Below are 19469 nucleotides of genomic sequence, written 5' to 3'. Positions count from 1 at the left end.
ATAGAAAGAGATAAAGACATAAAGACAGAGAAACCCAGAGAGATGATAATTTTTTTGTATTTTTTCTGCCCCGACAATTAGCACAATAATTGGAAAACAGTAAAACTTTAGCAAATATTTTTGATGCATTGATTATGCTGATAAACTGACCAACATCTTTATTAATTTTTCTAACTTTCCACTACAAGAGGACTGATGATCTAGCATCCTCTACATAAGTTTTAGGCGTGTTAGTTATTTTTTTAGTCAGTACAATATAGCACTGATTTAAGACACTTGAAGTTGGGAAAAAAGGCTGTCCCATTTTATGGTATGCTATTTTTTATCTTCAATAAATATCATGTTCTTTTATATAAATCAATTTGTTCTTCTGTGTCTCACAGTCTGGATATATAGGGAATTTGATAACCTGCATAAGGAATGATCTCTGGATGTTAGGATCTCCATACTGTGTATTTTTAATAGTATTTTATCTTTTTTCCAATTACACATCAAGATAATTTTTAGCATTCATTTTTACAAGACAGTCTGTTCCAAATTTTTTCTCCTTCCCTTCCTCCCCTCCACTTTTTCCTAAAATGGTAAGAAATTTTATATAGATTATGCATGTGCTATCATGTAAAAACATAATTCCATGTGAGTCACGGTTGCGAAAGAAGAAACAGATTAAAGAGGGAAAAAAACACAAGAAAAAATGAAGTAACTAAAACAAAAAATATGCTTAGATCTATAATCAGAGTCCATCAGTTCTTCATCTGAAAGTGTATAGCATTTTCTTTTGTGAGTCCTTTCTATTTGCTTTGGATCATTGATTCCCTGAGAAGAGCTGAGTCATTAATAGTTGATGATCAAACAATGCTACCGATATTGTGCACAGTGTTTACCTGGTTCTGCTCATTTCACTTTGCATCAATTCATGCAAGTCTTTCCAGTTTGTTTCTGAAATCTGTCTGTTCATTTCTTATTGCACAATAGTATTCCATTACATTCATCTACAACAGCTTGTTCAGTCATTCCCCGATTGATGGGTATCCCCTTAATTTCAACATATTTTGCCACAATGGAAAGGATTGCTTTAAATATTTTTGAAGGCTCTCTCACACTCCTCCCCCTATGCAGCCATGTGTCTCCCTAGGCCAGCCCAAGCTCCTCTCAGCTCTGGCTGCCGTCCCTGGGTGCCCCCAGGCCAGGCTCTGCCCTGTGTGGCGCAGCCATGTCCAATAGGCGCATGTCCTGCTGGTACTTCGTGGGGCTGGCCTCCTCCGGGGCCATGTGCTTCACCCACCCACTGGACCTGCTCAAGATCCATCTACAGACACAGGAGAAGATAGAGATGAAGATGACTGGCATGGACGTAAAGGTGGTGCGGACAGATGGCTTCCTGGCCCTGTACAATGGCATCAGTGCCTCCATCTGCCGACAGATGACCTACTCCCTTACCTGATTTGCGGTCTATGAGCCACTGCAAGACCGACTGACTGCAGGGAGCCAGGGGCCCATCTCTTTCTATAAGAAAGTGCTTTTGGGATGTCTTGGAGGTTTTCCTGGTGGTCTTGTGGGGACTGTGGCAGATATGGTAAATGTCGGGATATGGAATGACATGAAGTTACCTGTGCACCAAAGGCAGAACTACTCCCATTCTTTAGATGGCATCATACGTGTATCCCGTGAAGAAGGTATAAAGAAATTATTTTCTGGAGCTACGATGGCATCATCCTGAGGGACTCTTGTCACTGTGGGGAAGCTGTCTTGCTATGACCAAGTCAAGCAGCTGGTCTTTAGCACAGAAATGATCTAGGACAACATCTTTGCCCACTTCCTGTCCAGCTTCATTGCTGGCAAGTGTGACACCTATCTGTGCCAACATATAGACGTACTTAAGACTCATCTGATGATCTCCAAGGAGGAATATGGGGATGTCATTCATTGTACTTTGGAAACAGCGAAACTTGGACCTCTGGCCTTTTACAAGGGCTTTTTATCAGCTGGAATATATCTAGTCTCCCACACCATCCTCACCACCATCTTTTTGGAACAACTCCAATTGTACTTTGGAGTGGATGCTTGAACTGGGCTTTGTTTTGTTTAGCATACAGATGCTAGCAGGCTCCAAATCTACCCAGGATTCTTCCAAAGAGACCTAGGGAGGGAGCATTTAAGCATCCTCTCAGGACCAGTACTTCCCACATTCCTGTCTTGTTTTCTCCTTTTATGTCAACCTCTTCCCACTTTGGCTCATAAGCATGGTTGTCCCAAAACTGTTATATCCTCACTGCCTCCCTCCTATTCTTACCCTTCCAATCTTAGGGAACAAAATGACTTTTCATCCTATCGTGACAGAAGCTTCTTAATTCTACCATTGCTTTCAGGTTTTCTATGTAGCTTCATTTGCCTTAACCATCCCCCTTGGCCCCTCATCTGGGTGTTCAGAATACTTCCATACCTTAACCTCTGCCTCAGGGAAGGAGAGGACTAATATGTTTTGCAGTCAGTCTGAAAAAACCTTGAAACACGGCCCCTTTCTCTCATTGCTTATCCCTCTCTATCCATCTCACCCTGGACTTCCCTTTACTTTTATACAAGTGGGTAAAATTAATGTTTACAGGTACATGCCCCTCCTCCAAACCTCACCCCACTTCCTTGGGAATGTGAAGTACATTCTGCTGGTGGTGGCCCTCCAGCCTAAGGATTGGGTGGAGACATCTTTCTAAAGCCTTCCTAACCTTGAGTAGTTATTAAGTGCAAAAGACTTTGGAGAGGAAAATTAGCTACTATAATTAGCACTGAATGGATGGTAGTTTTCCATACCATTTCAGTAGTCAAAAAGAGACCAAGAGCTGAGGTTTATCTTCAGTCTGTCAATCATAATGGAATATGGAGCATCTAGATTTGGCTTGATATCCCAGTTAAACATACATTTACTTTTCTTCTTATATTATTCTCATTTTGGGTTGTATTAATTGGAGAATTGAGCACTGTGAGCCTTATTCTTTTCCTTTCTTTTGACTGTGAAAGAGGAAAATTGATTTCCAACAGGTATTGTTCTCTGTGGGTCCTGGTGAGAAAAAGATGACAGTTTCTTTCTTCCCTCTCTCATTCTCCCCGTGACACTTTCTCCTCCCTCATTGTTTCTACCATTAAGTCCATCATGTCTTCCGAATCCTTGTCCCTTTGCCATCCAGATAGAAGGGGCTGAAACATTGCCCAGTCTGTAGCAGAACCTTACACTGCCACAGCTTCCCATCTCTTCTCCCAAGTTAGACCTCCAGTAGCCTCTATTACCAACTGCTCAGTGATTGCTTTATAGATAAATTTTAGCCAAACCTCAGGCACCAAATAACTGCTGCTGTCTTCAGGGATTTCCCCTCTACACCTTCTGCTTTCTCTTCTTCTCTCCCAAGCTCTTCATTTCCTTACTTTATGGTATCACATTTCACCACAACTACTGAGTGACTTGTGCTGGACAAAGATCAGGAGGCTTTGGGGTAGAAGGAAACAGATGTATATTTTGACTTTCTGTTTTCTCAGCCCTCAATTCCCTACCTCCATCATATTTGATGTTGCTTGTGTAGAAAGAAATTGGGCCAGTCAAATTGGCTGATTTTCAGTCAAACCATTATGGCACCCTTTTGGAGTTGTCTTTATACCCCCACCTTGGGGTCATTACTTTTCTAGCTAACATTAATGTTCCTTTCCACCTGTTGTCAACTACCTGCCCTGTTGCCTTTGGGAAGGATACTGTGTCCTCATGTGTACTATGAAAAGTTAGAGACAGGTATAGTGGATATAGTTGCATAGTGGATAGAACCCTGGACTTAAGAATTAAGAAAACCTGGATTTAAATCCTGCCACTCTCATTAGCTCTTTTGACCTTGGTCAAGTCATTCAACTTGTTTAAGCCTCAATTTCCTCATTATAGATATTATCATTATCACAATAAATAATAAATTAACATGATAAAAAAAAGTTTAAGGACAGCACTTACTCTACAGGGCTATAGTGAGGATTACATTAGCTAAAATGCATTATAAACCATTGAGATATGAGCTACTGTTATTAAGGCTTCTTACCTATATATGGAAGGCATTGCAGATCAGTCCCATAGCTAGTTAATGATTCAGAATAGCTTCAAAAAACCAGTGGGAAAAGATTTCCCTTTCTAAGTCAATTAAATAGTATTTTAGTGAGTTTGTCACTTTGCAAACCAGCACTAACCAGGCCTTGAGTTTTAGAGAGTGTTCAAAGAAGACACTGGTATTGTCCTGTTTGACTTTATAGTGTATGTGAGGAAAGCAACTGGAAAATGATTCTGGGACTATAGAAAAGAGCATGGCCTTGGCCAGAAACATACCTCACAGGAACAGGTCTTTATTGAGTCATATGCCAAACTCAAGCTTTAACCAAATGGGATATTGTCACAGTCATCTAGATGTGAGGTACTATGCTGGTATGCAGTAGGGAAGGGTTTCTGTGGAGTTGAGGAGTTCTTGTAGCAGTCTTTGAAAAAACTAGATTAGTTGCATCTCAGACATCCTGAAGATTTAATGAGATAAGTAGTCTCAACTGCTTGTGAGCTCCATTGAGAAACAGGGGGCGGGATAGGTTGAAGAGAAATATAGTTAATCTTACACAACATGACTATTATGGAAGTCATTTGCAAAACTACGCAGATAGGGCCTATATTGAATCACTCGCCTTTCTTATGGGGATGGGTGGGGAAGGAGTGAAGAAGAGAAATTGGAACTCTTTTAGGAACAACTATTGAGTATTGTTCTTGCATACAACTAAGAAATAAGAAATGCAGGTAATGGGGTATAGAAATTTATCTTGCCCTATAGGACAGAAGAGAAGATGGGTATAAGGGAAGGGAGATATGTTAGAAGGAAGGGCAGATTGGTTATAGGGGTAATTAGAATGTTTGGCGTTTTGGGGTGGGAGGAGGGGAGAAAAGGAGAGAAAATTTGAAACTCAAAATTTTGTGGAAATGAATGTTGAAAACTTAAATAAATAAATTTTTTAAAAAAGGTAGTTAGCAGGAGGAAGGCAGAAATGTGTCTGTTTGTGCTGAAATTTCCATCAATTTTCCTTACCCTTCCCTGGTACGGTACAGAAGGGAGTGGGAGGGCCATTACACTGACCTGATTGACCAGTTTTCTTTACTTGACATTGGTAATGATTTGAGTGACAAATCTAACAGAAAAGTTTGTTTTCTGGATTTAAATTTTCATTAACTTATATTTGTAATAGCACATTTCACTGCTGAAGTAGTTCTTTCTGGCCCGGGGTTTTGTCCTCTTCTACCCCAGGACGTATTTTTGGAAAAGGATTTTATTTATCTAATTTTGATTTATGGATGAATACAGGACTATCACCACCATCACTCTGCAAAAACAAACAAACAAGGACTACGGTTCATCTCCTAGGGGAATTGTTGAAAGTAACAAAATCGTAGAATTTTAGAAATGCAATAATGTAACTTGTATTTGTACAATGGTAACCAATAATGGAGCATTTCTCCCACAGCATCTTGGAATAATATTGAGAGTAAATAGATCACCATTTTCCAGATGAGGAAACAGGTCAAGTTGAAGTGACTTGCCAAATGCAATCCAATATAGCAATTAAGGATTAGTATTTGAACTGGATCTCTTGAACCAAGACCCCTCTTTCCATAATGCTACAATAGCTCATGGAAGGGACCTTAAAGATTATAGAGTCCAATTTTCTCATGTTTCTTGGTTGGCATTTTTAGATTTTTTTTCACTGATCGATTTTGTTTCAGTTTCCATGAATATAAACATTCAAATACATGAATAAAAATGAGAGTTTAAAAACAAATATAAACTACTGAACAAAACAGTGCAAAAAAAGTGGTTGCACATGTAACAATATTCGATGTTATTTACCAATTGTTAAAAGAAACTACTGATTTTAACAAGATTGTGTCAATGTTATCTTTTGTATTTAACATGAACTTTGTTGCTGTTGTCATCTTCAATTAAAAAAAATTAAAAATAAAAAAAAATATATTTTCAGGAAGGACTGTTGGGGTGGAGCCAAAATGGTGGAGGAGAAAGATGGACCTATAGAAGCTCCCCCACACAGCTCACAAAGTACCTGTAAAAAATGACTCTAAACAAATTCTAGAGCAGCAGAAGCCACAAAACAAAAGAGTGAAAGGAGATTTCCAGTCCAAGACAACGTGGAAGACTGACAGGAAAGGTCTATCATACTGGGTGCAAAGCAGAGTGCAGCCCAGTGTGGCAAGGAAATGAGCCAGAATAGGCTTCAGGGCACCAGCAGCAGCAGCAGTTCCCAGATTCCTCAACCAACAAATGCCAAAGACAGCTTGAAAGGTCAGTGAAAAAGCTCCTCCACCCAGGAGAAGGGAAAGTGGTCTGGCCTCACAAGCAGCAGTGTTTGCAGCTGCAGCATCCATTTTTGGAACCCTCCCAACTAAAGCCCCTGGGGTAATGGAGGAGCTGATCTGAATCTCAGTCCCAGGTGCAGCCTGGTGAGGAGGGACACTGGCGTGGTTGAGTTGGAGGCAGTTGTGGAGAGCGAATTCTACCTTTAGATTCTGGGCAGAAAGGTTTTTGTTTGATCCCAGACCAGTATGTAGGCCAGGAGAGGAGTAAAGTTCTCTCTCTTGATTGTGCCACCTTGGAGGAGCTGAGAACTTACAGTTCACCAGAGTATACCCTACTCTTGACAAAGGACCCAAAAGTCAAGTAATGGGTTGGGAAAATGTTCAAATTAGGGGAAAAAATAAAACTACAGAAGGTTATCTTCTTGGTGAAGATGTACTCTTTCCTAACCTTATAGATGAGGAAGAACAATGCATACCCCCAGATGCTTCTGCATCCAAAACTTCCAAAATAAATATGTAATTGTCTCAGGCCATGAAAGAGCTCAAAAATGTTTTGAAAATCAAATAAGAGAAGTGGAAAAAATACTGAGAAGAGAAATCAGAGTGAAATCATGAAAAGTGAGTCAACAGCTTGCTAACTGGAGACTCAAAAAAATGCTGAAGAGAATAACACCTTTGAAAATAGGCTAACTCAATTGGCAAAGGAGGCCCAATAAGGCAATGAGGAGAAGAATGCTTTAAAAAAGCAGAATTACTCAAATGGAAAAGGAAATTCAAAAGCTCACTGAAGAAAATAGCCCTTTACAAATTAAAATGGAGAAGGTGGAAGCTAAAGCTTTTATGAGAAATCAAGAAATTACAAAACAAAATCAAACGAATGAAAAAAATAGAAGATAACGTGAAATATCTCACTGGAAAAGAATCTGACCTGGAAAATAGGTCCAGGAGAGACAATTTAAAAATTATGGGACTACCTGAAAGCCATGATCAAATAGAGCTTAGACATCATCTTCCATGAAATTATCAAGGAAAACTTCCCTGATTCTAGAACCAGAGGGCAAAATAAATATTTAAAGAATCCACCTTTCACCTCCTGACAGAGATCCCAAAAGAGAAACTCATAGGAACGTAGCAGAAAAATTCCAGAGTTTTCTGGTCAAAGAGAAAATATTGCAAGCAGCTAGAAAGAAATAATTAGAATGCTGTGGAAATACAATAAGGGTAACACAAGGTCTAGCAACATCTATATTAAGGGACTGAAGGGCTTGGAATATGATATTCTAGAAGTCAAAGGAGCTAGAATTAAAGCCAAAAATTACCTACACAGCAAAACTGAGTATAATACTTCAGGGAAAAAATGGTCATTCAATGAAATAAAGGATTTTCAAGCATTCTTTTTTTTCTACTTTAAGTTTTCAACATTCGTTTCCACAAAATTTTGAGTTCCAAATTTTCATCCCATCTCTCCCCCTCCCCCATCCCAAAATGCCTTGTATTTGATTGTCCCTTCCATCAATGTGGCCTCCCTTCTAACAACCCTCCCTTCCTTTACCCACATCTTCTCTCTTGTCTAGTAGGGCAAGATAAATTTCTATACCCCATTACCTGAATTTCTTATTTCCCAGTTGTACACAAAAACAATTCTTAACATTTGTTTTTAAAACTTTGAGTTCCAACTTCTCTTCCTTCCTCCCTCCCCACCCATTCCCACTGAGAAGGCAAGCAATTCAATATAGGATACACACACACACACACACACACACACACACACACACACACGATCATGATAAAAAGAGTCATCAGCCTGGTATAGAAAACACAAAAATGGGAAGATGTGAAGTTCTACAAAAAATCACAGAAGGAAGCAATTTCTTAAAAAGCAAAATTGACCACCACCAATGAAGGGGTAATTGAAGAAAAAAAATTAAAAGCTATTTTGCCCAATTATATGCCAACAAAGCTGACAATGTAAATAAAATGAAAAAAAATTACAAAAATAGGAATGCCCAGATTAACAGAAGAGGAAAAAGAATACTTAAATAGCACCATTTTAGAAAAAGAAATTGAAAAATGTAATCAATAAACTCCATAAGTGGGGAAAAAATGTTTAGAACCAGAGGATTTCCAAGTGAATTCTATCAAACATCTAAAGAATTCCAACACTTTATAAATGATTTGGAAAATAGGCAAAAAAGGAATTCTGTTAAATTCTTTTTCTGACACAAATATGGTGCTGATACCAAAACCAGAAAGAGCCAAAAGAGAGAAAAAAAATTATAGAACATTTGTCCTAATCAATATTGATGCAGAAAATTTAAATATTAGCCAAGAGATAATAGTAACTTATCACAGGAAAAATATACCATGATCAAGTGGGATTTATACCAGGAATGCAGGGCAGATTCAATATTAAGAAAACTATCAGCATAATTATCCATATCAATAAAAAAACTAACAAAAATTATATAGTTATCTCAATAGATGCAGTTGCTTTTGACAAAACGTAGCACTCACTCCTATTAAAATATTAGAGAGCATAGGAATAAAGGGTAATTTCCTTAAAATGATAAGTAATATCTACCTAAACCTATCAGCAAGCATTATATAATAGGAATAACCTAGAAGTCTTCACAATAAGATCAGGGGTGAAAAAAGAATGTCTATAATCCCCACTATTATTCAATACTGTACTAGAAATGTTAGCTATAGCAATAAGAGAAGAAAAAGAAATTGAGGGGAGTAGAATAGGCAGTAAGGAAACAAAACTATCACTCTCTGCAGATCATATGATGATATACTTAGAGAATTCTAGACAATCAATTGAAAACATACTTGAAAAATTAACAACTTTAGGAAAATTGCAGGATATTAAGCAAAAAATATAAATCATGAGCATTTCTTTATATTATCAACAAAGCTCAGAAGAAAGATGGAGAAATTCCTTTTAAAATAATTGTAGACAATATAAAATATTAAGGACTCTACCACTGAAGCAAATTTGGAAAATGCATGAACACCATCACAAAACTCTTTTCACTCAAATAAAGTCAAGGTTAAACAATTGGAAAAACAACAATTCTAATATAATAAAATGACAATAAATTAATTAAAATTCATGAAATTAATTAGTTAAATTAAGAAAAAGTTAATATAAAAATGACAATTGCACCTAAGTGAACTTACTTACGCAGTGCTTTACCAATCAAACTGCCAAAGAAAACATTCTGAAGAACTGGAAAAAATAATAGCAAAATTTATCTGGAAGAACAAAAGGTGATGAATATCAAGGGAAGTAACGAAAATAATGGAATAGAAGGTGGCCTGGCCATAGCAGATCTAAAAGTCTCTTATAAAGCAGTAATCAACAAAACTATCTAGTACTGGCTAAACAATAGAGTGATGGATCAGTGGAATAGATTAGGTACACAAGACACAATGATAAATGACTACAGTAATCTACTGTTTGATAAAATCAAAGATTCTAGCTTCTGGGATAATGACTGTTTTATAAAAACTATTGGGAAAAGTAGAAAATAGTATAGCAAAAAGTAGGCATAGACCAAAATCTCACACACTATACCAAGAAAAGTTTGAAATGGGTATATGATTTAGATGTAAAGGATGATACCATAAGCAAATTAGGAGAGCAAGGACTAGTTTACCTATCAAATTTTTAGAGAACAGAAGAATTTATGGCAAAACAAAAGATGGAGAACATTATGAAATGCAAAATGGATTATTCTGACTACATTAAATTAAAAAAGTTTTTGCACAACCAAAGCAAATGCAACTAAAATTATAAGGGAAACAGAAAACAAGAAACATTTTTTTACAGTCAATGTCTCTGATGAAGGCCTCTTTTCTAAAATATTTAGAGAACTGTGTCAAATCTATAAGAACACAAATCATTATTGATGAATTGTCATAGGAGATGAACAGGGAGTTTTCAGATGAAGAAATTACAGCTAGAAGATGGCGTAGTAGAAAGAAGCACATACACATAGCTCCGAACCCACAACCCATAGAACAACTACAAAGAAGTAACTCACGGCGAATTCTGCACCCAGAGGCCACAGAACATTGGAGCGAGGGAGATTTCTGTTCCGGAGAGACCTGCAAACCTCTCGTAAAAGGTCCTTCGTGCTGAGGACTGGGCGCCAGGACTGGGAGCTGAGTACAGCCCTGCCGTGGCCGTGGCACCGAGAGGAACAGATCCGAGCGGGCTCCAGGGACGGGATCTCCAGCAGCCGCACAAGTACCTCCACCCACAGGTGACGGGGGTCTGTGAGAGAGTCCCTTTGGCGGGTTGAGGGGGGAGTGGGGTGCCCCCATGGCTCGGGCCCCCTCGGGAGACAGAAGCTGAGGGGCAGCGGCAGACCAGGGCTCTCCAAGCTGGCAGGAGCCTGGATCCACTGTTGAAGGTCTGTGCATAAACTCCCTGAGGGAACTGAGCCTGAGAGGCAGCCCTGCCCTCACCTGAGCATCTGAATTTAATCTCACACTGGATAGCAGCCCTGCCCCCGCCCAAAGCCCTGAGGCTGGAAGCAGCATTTGAATCTCAGACCCCAAACACTGGCTGGGAGGATCAGGAGGTGAGGTGGGTGTGAGGAAAATATTCAGAGGTCAAGTCACTGGCTGGGAAAATGCCCAGAAAAGGGAAAAGAAATAAGACTATAGAAGGTTACTTTCTTGGTGAACAGGCATTTCCTCCCTTCCTTTCTGATGAGGAAGAACAATGCTTACCATCAGGCAAAGACATAGAAATCAAGGCTTCTGTGTCCCAGCCCACTCAATGGGCACAGGCCATGGAAGAGCTCAAAAAGAATTTTGAAAATCAAGTTAGAGAGGTGGAGGAAAAGCTGGGAAGAGAAATGAGAGACATGAAGTCAAAGCATGAACAGCAAATCAGCTCCCTGCTAAAGGAGACCCAAAAAAATGTTGAAGAAAATAACACCTTGAAAACTAGCCTAACTCAATTGGCTAAAGAGGTTCAAAAAGCCAATGAGGAGAAGAATGCTTTCAAAAGCAGAATTAGCCAAATGGAAAAGGAGATTCAAAAGCTCACTGAAGAAAATAGTTCTTTCAAAATTAGAATGGAACAGATGGAGGCTAATGACTTTATGAGAAACCAAGAAATCACAAAACAAAACCAAAAGAATGAAAAAATGGAAGATAATGTGAAATATCTCATTGGAAAAACAACTGACCTGGAAAATAGAGCCAGGAGAGACAATTTAAAAATTATGGGCCTACCTGAAAGCCATGATCAGAAAAAGAGCCTAGACATCATCTTTCATGAAATTATCAAGGAAAACTGCCCTGAGATTCTAGAACCAGAGGGCAAAATAAATATTCAAGGAATCCACAGAACACCGCCTGAAAGAAATCCAAAAAGAGAAACTCCTAGGAACATTGTGGCCAAATTCCAGAACTCCCAGGTGAAAGAGAAAATATTGCAAGCAGCTAGAAAGAAACAATTCAAGTATTGTGAAATACAATCAGGATAACACAAGATCTAGCAGCTTCTACATTAAGGGATCGAAGGGCATGGAATAGGATATTCCAGAAGTCAAAGGAACTAGGACTAAAACCAAGAATCACCTACCCAGCAAAACTGAGTATAATACTTCAGGGGAAAAATTGGTCTTTCAATGAAATAGAGGATTTTCAAGCATTCTTGATGAAAAGACCAGAGCTGAAAAGAAAATTTGACTTCCAAACACAAGAATGAAGAGAACCATGAAAAGGTGAACAGCAAAGAGAAGTCATAAGGGACTTACTAAAGTTGAACTGTTTACATTCCTACATGGAAAGACAATATTTGTAACTCTTGAAACATTTCAGTATCTGGGTACTGGGTGGGATTACATACACACACATGCACACACGCACACACACATAGAGACAGAGTGCACAGAGTGAATTGAAGAGGATGGGATCATATCTTAAAAAAAAAAATGAAATCAAGCAGTGAGAGAGAAAGATATTGGGAGGAGAAAGGGAGAATTGAATGGGGCAAATTATCTCTCATAAAAGAGGCAAGCAAAAGACTCATTAGTGGAGGGATAAAGAGGGGAGGTGAGAGAAAAACATGAAGTCTACTCTCATCACATTCCACTAAAGGAAAGAATAAAATGCCTACTCATCTTGATATGAAAACCTATTTTACAATACAGGAAAGTGGAGGATAAGGGGATAAGCAGAGTGGGGGGGGATGATAGAAGGGAGGGCATGGGGAGGAGAGTGCAATTTGAGGTCAACACTCATGGGGAGGGATAGGATCAAAAGAGAATAGAAGTAATGGGGGACAGGATAGGATGGAGGGAAATATAGTTAGTCCTATACAACACAACTATTATGGAAGTCATTTGCAAAACTACACAGATTTGGCCTATATTGAATTGCTTGCCTTCCAAAGGGAAGGGGTGGAGAGGGAGGGAGCTAAAGAAGTTGGAACTCAAAGTGTTATGATCAACTGTAATGTTCTGACCACTAGGAAATAAGAAATACAGGTAAAGGGGTATAGAAAGCTATCTGGCCCTACAGGACAAAAGAGAAGACAGAGACAAGGGCAGAGAGGGATGATAGAAGAGAGAGCAGATTGGTCATAGGGGCAATTAGAATGCTTGGCGTTTGGGGGGGGAGGGGAGAAAAGGGGAAAAATTTGTAACCCAAAATTTTGTGAAAATGAATGTTAAAAGCTAAATTAAAAAAAAAAAAAAAATTACAGCTATCTATAGTCATAGGAAAAAATATTCCAAATAACTATTGATTAGAAAAATGCTAATCAAAACAATTTAAAGGTACCACATCATACCTGTCAGATTCACTAACATGACAAAACAGGAAAATTATAAATTTAGAGATGTGAGAAAATTGGAAAATTAATACACTGTTGGTCTAGAGCAATTTGGAACCATGCCCAAAGGGTGACCAAACTGTGCATACCTTTTTCTCAGTAATACCACTACTAGTTCTATATCCTAATGAGATTTTTAAAAAAGGCAAAATGATCTAATTGTCAAAAATATTCCTAGCAGCTCTTTCTGTGATGGCAAAGAATTGGACACTGAAGAGATGTGCATTAATTAAGAAATGGTTGAACAAGTTTTGGTATGTGAATGTAATAGTATAATATTTTGCTATAAGAAATGAGGAGCAGGTGTATTTCTGGGAAAAAAAAATCTAGAAAGACTTACATGAACTGATGGTGAGTGAAGTGAACAGAACCTGGAGAACATTGTACATAGTAACAGCAACACTGTGCAATGATTAACTATGGTAGACTTAGTTCTTCTAAGCAATGAAATGATCTAAGACAATTTCAAAAGACTCTTGATGGAAAATTCTAACCACATCCAGACAAAGAGCTATGAAGTTTGAATGTAGATTAAAATATGTTATTTTCAATTTTTAAGTTTTCTTTATCATGCTTTTTTCCTTTTAGTTCTGATTCTTCACCACATGACTAATGTGGAAATATATTTAACAGAATTGTACTTGTATGATCCATATCAGATTGCTTGCTATCTTGGTTAAAGGGGGAATGGGGAAGAGCAGAAAAAAATGCAATTCAAAATCTTAGAAAAATGAATTTGAAAACTATCTTTACACGTAATTGAAAAAATACTATTTTAAAAAGTGAAATTTGCTAAATTTAAAAAAATATTATTAGAACTTAAAGAAAATAGGGGAGATTAGTAGTCAAAATTGAGGAGGGAAAGCATTCTGGGCATGGAAAGCAGTAAGAAAAAAATACCCAAATAAGAGAGATGGAGTGTCCGATTCATATTCTTGAGGGCAATATCACAAATGAAAGAGTACATAGTGGAGATTAAAATTCAAGAAGACTGGAAAGGTAGGAATGACCTAGACTATGAAGATCTTTGGATTCAGAGGATTCCAATACTTGATAATAGAGGTAATAAGCAGCCACTGGCATTTAATGAGCAGAAAAGTGACATGGTCAGGTTTGTACTTTAGGAAAGTCACTTTTGTAGCTGAAACTTGAATCAGACGAACCCAAGAGCAAGATATTACAGTGCTCCATACATGGGGTGATGAACTGATGCCATAGGGTGGTGTTAGAATCAAAGGAGAGGAGGTGGTATATTTGAGAGATGTTGCAAATATGAAGTTGACAGACAGTGGTAATAGATTGGTACGGAGAGGAAGAGATAGAGAAGAGTGAGGATGACTCCTAGATTGCAAATCTAAGGAACTGGGATAATGTTGTTACCCTCTCTATTAATGGGAAAGATATGAGTGGGAGGGGTTGAGGTGAAAAAATAATGAGTTTAGTCTGTATATAATTAGTTTAAGATGTCTACTAGATATCCACTTTCTGGTGTCTACAAAGTGGTTGGAGATGTGAAGTTGGGGGTCAGCAGAGAGGTTGGGGTAGGATAAGTAGAACTGTGAATCATAAGCTAGAGATGTCAATTAGATCCAGGAGAGACTACCAAGTGAAATACTGCAGTGAGAAGAGGAAAAGGTCTAAGGCAGAACCCTGAGAGACTCCCGTAATTGTGAGGCATCATCTGCATGAGGATTTATGGAGACAGACTGAGAAGGAACTCTCCAACAGATAGGAAGAAAGCCAAAAGAGAGTGGATCTGGAAAACCTAGAGGGAAGAAAATTACAAGGAAGACAGTGTGCTCAACAATATCAGAGGCTGCAGGGAGGTCATGGCGTATGAAGATTGAGAAAACAGCATTGGATTTGGGAATTAAGAGATCTTTAGTAACTTGATGAAATGATAAGTTCAGAAGCCTGATAGTAAATGGTTAAGAAAAGATTATGAAGAAAGTGGATGCACCAATATAATAAGCTTAAAAAATGCATTCTGAATTGAATTGTTTGTTGGAGTTTTTCTTTTGAAATCTCAATTCTGCCTTACATATTTAATAATATATAAATAATAACATATTTAATCTCTCTAAGCAAAAATTTATTCATTTGCAATATGGAAATAATATCAGCTATCTCACAAGGTTAGATACAAACACAGCATTTTCTAAATCTTCAAATTTTGTTAAAAAAAGCTTTTTATCATCGTCATCATCATCACTGTGGTAATTATTATGGTCATCATAAACATCATTATTTTTACTGGGAATAGGCACTGGACTGGTGGTTTCACTCATATAAGGAATTCCTGGATAAGAAAACTTCCTAAATCAATGAAGGTTGGTAACTTCTTTATAACTTACAGTCTTAGAGAGTTGCCTAGAGCACTGAGTAGTTAAATAATTGATCAGGGGCTTATATCAACAATGTGTCTCAAAGGCCAGAGAAGAACCCAGGTCTCCTGGCTTTAAGGCCAACACTCAATCCACTAGGGCACACTTAATATTTTACTGCTTTTGTTTTTCATAAACAAATACATTTCATAGTATTCTATGCCATAATTTCATAATGGGCAACATTTCAACCCAATTCTTAGATGTTCTTATTGCCCTGATGCTCATCCTATCCAAAATATTTCTGTTCTTCAATCATTATGAACATTCCTGCAAACAAAATCTGATTCTCAGCTTAGGTGACATGTGTACTATGTATAATAAATGGTATGCATTTTTATAGTTCCCTATTAGCTCAAACCACTTTTCAAATTGAATCCATTCCAATGTCCCATCTGATGGGTCACCATCATATTTTCTTATAATAAAATTCCTTAAGGTTTACTTTGTTTCAAAGTACAAGACTTGGTCTTGGTTAGGTATTCATGATCCATGAAAGTCCAGCATCTGCTTCTGCTGAGCAAGGTTCATTTATTTATACTTTGATGGGAATTCAAAAGATGTCTAGCCTATCGCCCCATTTTGCAGAAAAAGAAAGTGAAATCCAGACAGGTTAAGCAGGCCACAGGTAGGAAGTATTAGGGCTGGATTTGAACCCACATGGTTCAAATTTGGCTAGAAATTCAGCATTGTCTCTGAATTTAGATTTGTTTTTGCTCTGAAAGAAAACTAATAAGTAGGCAGGCAAATTAAGGTCTCAGGTAGGACCTGACCAAGGTCACAGATATAAAAAGTAGCAAGTCAAGAATCAGTAGAATTAAAAAGGGTAGTTTAAATACAAGGGTCATGTAGGAAGTGACTGTAATAAGTTCAGAAGTAATTGGATGGAGAGAGAACAGAGACAATGAGTACAGATGGATTTTTTACCTAAGATTTTGGAAGTGAAAGAGAGGAGAGTTATAGAGTGACAGCTTGAAGGGGTACTAGTTTTAGTGAAATGTTTTGAAAGATGGAATAGAGCCGCATGTGTTTGTAGATAATAAGTGTAGAGAAAAAGATGGGAAGTGACTGAAGATTGGAGAGAAGGAGAAAATTTAAAGGTCCACCTTTTCTTTAAGGAGAAGTGAAAAGATAGGACAATTAATAACGTTTTCACAAATTTAAAAACTCAGTCACAAGAAGTTTATGTGACTTATCTAGGGGCAAACTGAGGCTAAACATACAGATCTTCCTAATTTCTCAACCCAGTGCTAATGTTTTTCCAATAGACCAAAAATGGCATGAATTATGATATTCATTTATTATTTAGTTTGTTTCACCTGAGGGTCTTTGAGTGCTTTAACATAAGTGGAAGCCTGTACTTGTCCTTAGAGCATTTTGACATTCATGAGATTTTCTTTTCTGTTAATGGGAGCCCAGAGCCTAGAATAGAAGAGATGCACTTAAGAAAATCCAGTCTGGCAGTTTCAATCTTTTGTCCAAGTTAATGCAGTAAATCAGAAGCACATAGAGAAGCCTGAACCCTATTCTTCTTCCAAAGTCCTAACCATTAGAGATATCCATTTATTTAATTCTATTATTAATAAGAAGTTATATTTCTGTATCAGTAGAAATGGCATGCCTAATGGCTAAAAATGAATTTTGAAAAAACAATGGTTATACAAGATTATTGATAGCAATAGTACCTTGGTAAGTACTTGGACCCATTTTATATACAACATTGATAGCAGCCCTATTATTCATATGAGATTGTGACCGGAAGTGACTTATTCAATTCGATAAGGATTTTGGATAAATCTGTAGTTCTGATTTGGATATGAGCAAGGACAGACCCACTGATATCATATTTGAAGTTCTGATTGTGTCTCCTTGATGGGGTGGAAATAGGACCATATCTTAGGTAATTGTTGAGAATTAATGATTAAGGAATAGTTGTTTTCTATTTAGCATACCCTTTAATTTGGCCAGGAAGAAACCTAATTCTTTGAGAACCAAAGAACCTCAGCTGGAAAAAAACCTACCTACTGAGACTGAACACTGTCTCTCAGGAGAGGGAACTTGCCAATGTGTACTTGGCCTAGGTCAAAAACAAACAAAGATAGCCATGAAAAGACAAGTTCAATCACAGAGTATATATTAATTATTCTATGTAGTTTTATAGTCTGTAATATTACATATTCAAAAAATCTTGATTTTATTAAAGTACAAAAATATTCTAAGATGTCTACATCTTTAAACATTATATTCACAATTGAACAATCTTTTCATATACAAGTTAATTTTTTCTAATTCCTTTCAAATCTAAACATTAATGTAAGCATTTAGCCATTTTTCAATCATGTTTAATTTTTAATTACCCCTTTGGAGGCTTTCTTGGCAAAGATATTAGGGTGTTTGCATTTCTTGCTCCAACTAATTTTACAAATGAGGAAACTGAGGCATACAGGGTAAGATGATTTGCCCAAGGTCATAACTAGTAAGAGTCTGAGCCAGATTTGAAATCAAGTCTTCCTGAATCCAGGTCCAGTGGTCTGTCTACTATCACCTGCCTGCCCCTTCAATGTTATAGCCAATCAGAAATCTGTAATATTCTTGTTTTTTGAAAATATTAAAAAAGACAATAAAAACAAAACAAACAAGCAACAGCAGTAACAGATCAGAATCTTCTTTCCTCCTATGTCTTCCAACTTGTTCATCACTCAGCTTTTGCTAAGAGGGAAGGCAACAACACCAAGTTTAAGTTGTTTCCTGGATTGTATGTATTCCTAAGATCAATAAATGTTTCTTATCCCTCCAGGAGTTTTTGATGTTTCTTTCTTCATCTTTTTTGTCTTGCTTTGTTTTTTCTTCTCCTTGTGTGGTGTATATCATTCAGTCATTTTAAATAATCTAATTTAGAATTTACTAATTGTCTCTCTGCAAAATATTGATTAATTCATCAGCTATATTTTAATCATTCCTAGTAAGCAGAGTTAATTGAGTCCCCTACATAACTAGCTCCTACACTGCATCTTTCCTTACAGATTTACTCCTCAAGATTTCCAAGAAAATTTAAAAGAAATTTCCAAGAAATTTAAAATGTGGCTGATAACTGAGACGTCAAGACCTCATGATGCCATATCTTTAGTTATTAATATTTTTACTATTCTTATTTTAAATCCATTCAATATTCATTCATGATCACTTTGTTCTTAATTACCATGTAATAATGACTGTATAAGTAAACCATTAATTCTCAGGTCACTGGATATATCATCAGCAACTAGTGTTCTGCCTAAAAAATAATTACTTTATCTTCAGGTTTCATGGAATCAATGAAGAAATGCATAAACGCAGGATTCTCTTGTTCTGTGGTTATGATTATCTTCTGCTTTTCAGTATTTAGTGTCAAATATATGGTGCTATTCAGGCTGATGAATTCATTCATTTGTAGATCATGGAGTCTATCAGAAGTAACTATCACAAGATCTACACCCTAAGTAATACGATCAGTCTGAAATCTTCTGTCTTCACCAGAATATATACAAATACTTTTAGTTCCTTTTTAAGTACATATTCTTACAGTCATTCCATACTTGTTCTTGATTTTTTAATTTTCTGGTTGAGATCAGTATGATTATTCCAGGACTGCCCTTTTTCTCCCTTTTTCTGTGGAAGAAGAAGTACATGGATGAAGAAGTACTGCCCAAAAGGAACATGTTTTGCTGTATAGGTCTATTTAAATCTACTTTCTTGATATTAGTCCCAACATCATGATAATGATCAAATTCATCTTGAAATGTACACTATGATACAATACCCATTTGTATTAAAAAGGTTAGAGATAATAGGGATAAATTTATTCTTCCTTAAAGTA

General features: G+C 37.2%; 2 pseudogenes; one reads left to right on the top strand and one right to left on the bottom strand.

The window, feature by feature from the left end:
* Window positions 1-1213: 1213 nt before the first annotated feature.
* On the top strand, window positions 1214-2068 carry LOC140510598 (mitochondrial dicarboxylate carrier pseudogene; annotated as a pseudogene).
* A 16449-nt stretch (window positions 2069-18517) lies between these two features.
* LOC140512128 (probable ATP-dependent RNA helicase DDX43) lies at window positions 18518-19040 on the bottom strand (annotated as a pseudogene).
* Between the last annotated feature and the right edge of the window lie 429 nt (window positions 19041-19469).

This window comes from Notamacropus eugenii, chromosome 6 (genome assembly GCF_028372415.1).
Source record: "Notamacropus eugenii isolate mMacEug1 chromosome 6, mMacEug1.pri_v2, whole genome shotgun sequence".
Lineage (NCBI taxonomy): Eukaryota > Metazoa > Chordata > Mammalia > Diprotodontia > Macropodidae > Notamacropus > Notamacropus eugenii.
This window is presented reverse-complemented; position numbering and strand designations above follow the sequence as displayed.